The 6,495-nt window shown below is 49.5% G+C and overlaps 1 long non-coding RNA gene across 1 annotated transcript; it reads left to right on the forward strand.

Annotated features, from left to right (window-relative positions):
• Positions 1-1,496: 1,496 nt before the first annotated feature.
• On the forward strand, positions 1,497-5,904 carry LOC105494727 (uncharacterized). Its single transcript, XR_011609338.1, has 3 exons — positions 1,497-1,741; positions 2,765-2,844; positions 4,190-5,904. It is a non-coding gene; the product is annotated as an uncharacterized lncRNA (long non-coding RNA).
• The last annotated feature ends 591 nt before the right edge of the window (positions 5,905-6,495 follow it).

The raw sequence follows: 6,495 nt of genomic DNA on the forward strand, positions 1-6,495 counted from the left end.
TTCTATGTGAGCGCCCGCCCTCCCCAACTAGAGGTAAAGCTGCTCAAAAGCTGAGACCGAGGTTTACTCTCCAGTCCAGGCCCGGCACCCCCAGGACAAAGCAGGAAGAGCAATCCATAATGACCAGGCATTGAACACAGGAGGCTGCCAATGTGTGCGCGTGTGTGTGTGTGTGCACAGGTGTGGCTCAATATTATGTGTGTTTTGTGTGTGTGCATCATTAACTTATGTGTCAGTAATAGGTGACAAATTTCTATGCCAGTATCACTATTGTGTTTGTTTCTATGGCATTAGGCTACAGCATGGCACATGTGTCTCTCGGATGTGGATACTGGTGGGTACTGGGTGTGTTTGCAGTGTGAGGCCCAGTGAGCGTATGTTTATGTATGGAACAGTGTTAGGAGGTGTCAGTACTGTGGATATATGTGTGTCGGCATCCGGCATTTCTATGTGTCAGTGCTGTGCATACATGGTATCAGCATCCGTATATGTGTGTCTATGTTGGCATTGTGTGTGTGTGTGTTTGTGTCCACGTTGGATGTATATATGTGGCAGCCTTGGCTGTATATGTAGGTCTGTGCTGGTTAAGTATGTGTGTCAGTGCTGTGTGCATATGTATGTAGCATCCTGTGTGTATTTTGTCAGTATTGGGTGTACGCGCATCAGTACTGTTTGTGTAGATTTTTGTCGAAGTAGGTTCATGTGTGTGTCAATGATGGGTGTATGTGTTGCTGTGTGTCTGTGTACTTGTGTAATCAGCATCCGCATTCTGTGGGTGTGTATTGTGTGTGTATATGTGTGCATCAGTGTATGAGTATACAGGATAGTGGTGTGTGTGTGTATGTCTGTGTCAGCGATTTGTATAGATAGGAGTCAGCACTGTGTGCATGTGTGTGTCGGTGTTGAGTGTGTATGTGAGTGTGCCCATGCCAATACGTATACACGTGTCAGCGTGGTGTGCTCTGTGTCAGCATTGTGTGTTTGGATGTGCCAGCATTGTATGCATATGTGTGTCAGTGTTGTGTGTATGCGTGTGCTGGCATTGCATGAGTGTGTCTATCAGTGTGGGGTGTGTGTGTGTCAATGTTGTGTGTCTGCATGTGTGTCAGCATTGAGTGTGTAGCTGTGTGTCAACAGTGGGTTCGTATGTGTGTCAGTGATGGGCAGAAGTGTTGCTGTGTATCAGCATGCTTGTGTATATCTGTGTCAGCATTGTGGGTGTCAGTATTGTGTGTACATGTGTGTCAGCATTGGCATATGTGTGCATCAGTGTTGTGTGAGCATGCGTGCCGTCTGCGACATGCACCTTTGCACCTTTGTCCCCCTATCCGCCTTGAGGGAGGAGGGAAGGAGAGGCTCCCTCAGACGCTGGGTCTGAGCCTGGCTCCCCAGCACCCCGGAGGCCTGGCTTGCCAGCCCTGGCGCCTGCGCCTGCCCAGCCCGGCCCCCACCCCAGCCTCTCCCTGACTGGCACCCAAGTTAATAAGTGTTGCTTTTCTCCTATTCTACTCAGGCCTGTGATGGAAAATCCTCGGGCTGGAAGTGAGCCCCGAATCAATAGTCCATTCCATTTAACAGGGTGGCTGTCACCATAACGAGATAAAAGTGGATTAGCTCCTGCGCCGCTGCCGCGTCTACAGGGAGCCCATCTGTTCCCTGCACAGCCGGCCTGGCTCAGAGTGGCCATGCAGCCCGGCCAGACCTGGCCATGGGGCCCCCACCAAGGCCTGGGATCGGAAGGGTAAGGGACAGAGAGGGCTCAAGAGTGGGATCCAGATGGGGCTTATAATGGGGCTCAGGATGGAGTAGATCAGGGCGTGCTCAGGATGGAGATGGGACAGGCAGGAGGACAACATGAGATCAGGCCAGCTGTGAGCCTGGGCGTCCAAGCTGACAAACTGGTGTGTCCTTCTAAGAAGTCTGTGCCCTCTTGGACCTCAAGTGTGGCTGAACCTCTGGCAATACATGCAGGTGCCAAGGCCTCCTGGCCTGGACACCCTGGAGGCCACACATAGGGTTGAAGTTATTTTGAGGAAAGGCCCTCCCACTGCCCTAAGAACTGAAAGAGAGAAGAGGCTCTTGTTGCCAGCAAGAGGAATGCAGGCTGGACATCAGGAAGAACTTCCTCCTCATAAGGGTAATCACTTTGACAAGCAGGTGACCAGATGTTTATTTGCCTTTTCAGGATATGTTCTAGCTCGTACTGATTTTTTAAGTATTTGATACTAGGTGTCCCGAGCAAAGGAACACTAAGGTTGATTCACCTAAACCCCATTGAATTGATTTTTGTTGCTGTTAATCTGCAGTATATACTGCCGAGATATCCCACTTCATCTGCCTTTTCACTTTGGGATTCTTTATTTTTATTTTGTCGGTTCTTACAGTCTTATCTGTGATTTTTCCCCTCGTGTTTATGCTTGGAAAAGCCCAACTCATCCTGCAATAATCACCTTTGTTTCTTCTAATTCTTTTATGATTTCATTTTTATGTGAATATTTTGATCCACTTGGAATTTGCGTGAAGTAGGTGAGTTTAAAAGTTAACCAATTGTCCACCATCATTTCATACTAATTTGTCTTTTCTACACTCATTTGAAATGCCACTTTTATCATTCATTAGGGTCCTATTTCTGGCGTATCTGTTAATTTGCAAATTTTTGTGCTAACCAGTACAAGTTTTGTTGAGCATAGCTTTGTGATATATTTTCATATGAGAATATATTTTCTCTTTAACATGGATGCCCTATATTTTTATTATTTTATAGCTGTGTTAATGCTAAACTTTATTTAATGAAAGTACCAGAAAAGCATACCGTTTGAGGCCTGTGGCAACTCCTTTTCAAATGTAAGTAACAGTCCCCAAACACTGCCTACAGTTAGGTTTTCTGGATGGAGGCCCGTGGGCATTAGCAAGACCTCCCTTTCAGTAGCAGCAAGAGTTGAAGCATTAGGGACACCCCCCACCCCACCCCCAACCCACAGAGTCCTGAGAAGGGCCTCACAGAGTCGGATGTGCACACAGGACAGAGAGCAAGTCCTGTCTTCGCTTGAGTCCCCCTAGAAGCAGACTCTGAGACAAGGATTTGAGTGCCAGCAGTTTGCTTGAGAGGATATCCCAGGAAACGCCAAGAGGGACGTGGGGAAGTGGGGCAGGGAAAGAAGGCAGCAGGCCAAGGGGACCTTGATCAAGCCAGTTGCGACCATGGGAATGGAGCTTCACTCCACAGAGACCTGTGATCCACAGGGTAGACCACGGGCCTCAGAGCTATCCTCCCCAAGTACACCCAATACTATCCTACCCTAGTACTCCCAGCAGCCATTGGTTGAGAGCAGCCTGAGAAGCAGGGAGAGGCATTAGCTCTGCAGCACTTCCTGCCTGCCTGGGTGGAGGGAGCAGCTGCAGCCCTAGAGAAAGCCTATAAGCATTTGGCACGGGACAGGTAGGCACTCTGATGGGAGGGCCCAAGGGGATCTGAGCAGGACATCTGCCAGTGAGGAAACAAATGTGGTGGCCCAGCACGAGAGGGTGAGCCCTACATGGGGTCAATGGGGGTGGGGAGGATAGAGTAAAGTCAAGAGGCTTTTAGGAAGCAGAATAGACAGAGCTTGGGGACCTGAGCCCCTGAGGGCATGGAAGAAGAGGAGACCAGGGTTACCCTCGGATTTCTGGCTGGGGAATGGGATGGATGATGGAAGGGGGCACCAGAAGAGGGAGCATTGCACTCCAGAGAAAGAGATGGGGCGCGGTGAGGGGAGAAGTTTGGTTTGGGTCATGCTGGGTGAGGAATACTGAGCATGTATCTGACAGATGTCCAGGAGACAGCTGTGTGTCTGTCTGGGCTTAGGAGGCAGAGTTAGGAGTTAGGTGGAGAGCAGAGAGTCGTCACCGAAGCCATTGATGCTGGGGGTGTACACGAGGTGTAGCTGATGCTGAGGAAGTTTCCAGGTTAAGAGCAGAGGGGTCACAAGGAACATTCCACAGATGTGCAGAAGTGACTGTGAGTGAAGCTTGAGTGGCTTCTCTTCCCTGTTCCCCAGTGACTGAGAGGCCCCTCCCATCCTTATGGGGTGGGGAGGGGGAGGGTGAGGGAAAGGATGGGAGGGAAGGGAGGGGACAGGGTGATGGAAATTCTAAAGGAGCCGACAGCTGTCAAATAATATAAAACCTCATATGTTAATAATTCTTACAGTTTTGCCAAAGACTTAATGGCTGGCCTGTCAAGAGCAGTGACAGAAGCTATTATGGAAACAAGATGGGAATATTTTGGTGGCAGCATCAACAGCACTGCCCATTGCCAGGGCTCCAAGGACCAGGAGGAGGACAGCCAGACCTCATGCCTGCCACCCCCAGGAAGGCCATGTGCTCTGCCAGAGAGGTGCTGGGTCATTGCGGATTCAAGCCACTGACTGTGGATTAATCTCCTCTGAGGACGTTTTAATTAACCGCCAGATCCCAGAGCTGCCCCGCCCTTCCTTTCCCCACCCCTCCCTGGTCTGCGGCCACTATTGTCCCCAACACAGAAGCAAGAAGCGACCAGCCAACAGTGTGATACAGTGAGAGGGGCCACTGGAGGATTGTAGATGGGGCACAAGCAGAGGAGAGGCTCCGGGACCCCGGTGGCAGCCTGATTTGGCAGATCTAGATCTCTAAAGGGTCTTGCACTGGTCATGAACTCAGGGTCTGAGAACCAGACTCAGTTCGGTAGCTGATTGGTTACATGAGCTTGGACAAACCCTGGGTTTTGAAATGCCTCAACTTCTCACTCTGTAAAATGGGAACAAGGCCAAGTGCGATGGCTCATGCCTGAAATCCCCACACTTTGGGATGCCAAGGTGGGAGGATAGCTTGAGGGCAGGAGTTCGAGACCAGCCTGGGCAACATGGCAAGACTCCATCTCTACAAAAAATTAGCCAGATGTGGTGGCACAGGTCTGTACTCCCAGCTACTCAGGAGGCTGAGGTGGAAGGATCTCTTGAACCCGGGAGTTTAAGGCTGCAGGAGCTGCAATGGCACCACTGAACTCCAGCCTGGGCAACAGACCAAGACCCTGTCTCTACAAAATAAACAAAATAAAAATAAAGTGAGGTGGGAACAATAGCAGGAAGTGCACATAAAACATGTGCAAAGATGCTCTCAGAGCTTACATATCTCGGAATCACTTTCCACAATCCTCTGAAGCACCTTCTGCTTAATCTTATTTAACTCTCAAATCGACTCCAAGAAATGGCATAATTATCTCCATTTTAATAGACAGGGATCAGGAGGCAGGGAGGAAGGCTGAAGTGGGCACACAATACTAATTTGCAGAAACGGGATTGGAGCCCACAGTCTTCTCTCCACTGCCAGAATCTGCCGTAGTATGAGGGATTCTTATTAGACTATCAATCGTGACAGCTACCATTACCTTATAGCAAGAGTTACACTAACCCAGAGCTTCTCCACTAACCCAGAGCTTCTCCACTAACCCAGAGCTTCTCCACTAACCCAGAGCTTCTCAAACCTGACGGCACATAGGGAACTCCTGAGCATCTTGTTGAAATGCGGATGCAGATTCAGCAGGTCTGGGATGGGAACTGAGATTCTGTGTTTCTAACAAGTAGCAAAGTGATATTGATGCTGCTGGTCCAAAGACCCCACCTTGAGTATCAAGGTGCTAATGCTGTATCTCATTCGGTTGGCACAATAGCCAGTGAGACAGGTATTATTAATATCATCCTTGCTTCACAGAGGACACTGAGGCTTAGAGAGATGGAATAAGTTCCTCACGATCACAAAGCTAAGCAGAAGAACCAGGGTTGGGCCCCAGGTCACTTGGCCTAAGTCTGCCCACTGGGCCCCAGTGCTAGACCATCTATCTCTCCAGCGTTTGCCTAAGAAGTCAATGACCTGGAATTATGGGAGCCACACGAGGAGTGAAGTCCTGAGGTTGGGCGGGAGGGTTCAGATGATACAAGAGCAGAGGGCATTAGGAAATACAGGTTTCTTCAAGAGAAACCTTGGCCTCAGCAAGGGAAGAAACTATAGTTTGGAAAGCAGGTGTTGCTATATCTAGAAGAGAGAGATGCTGGTTCTGGAAAATTCTCTCACTTTGATGGGAGAGCTCTGAGCTGGGGATGGTTAGCTTTGAAGAGAAGGATTTTTAACTGGACTGGCAAGAGGCCCTGGAGTCAGGATGAGAAGGAGGAGCTCCAGTCTCAGGGACCAAGAGCTGGGAGAATTTGCACCGGCTTCAGGCTCAGGGGATGACCTCACAAGGGCCACAGAAGAAAAAAATGTAAATGTGAGAAAGTGAGCAGGCCTAGAAGGGGTGCAAGGAGAGGAAGACAAGAGCAAGGGTCATGCACTCAGATGCCAACAGGTGCCAGGTAGGTGTCGAAAGTGAGTGAGGTGGCCCGTGTCGCCAGAGCTGATTCTTCAAGTGAAATGGGAAGTTCACACTCAATGGGAAATCCCCATTTTTTCAATGCTGTTTACCATTTCCAAAAAAATCCACTA

This window comes from Macaca nemestrina, chromosome 1 (assembly GCF_043159975.1).
Source record: "Macaca nemestrina isolate mMacNem1 chromosome 1, mMacNem.hap1, whole genome shotgun sequence".
Lineage (NCBI taxonomy): Eukaryota > Metazoa > Chordata > Mammalia > Primates > Cercopithecidae > Macaca > Macaca nemestrina.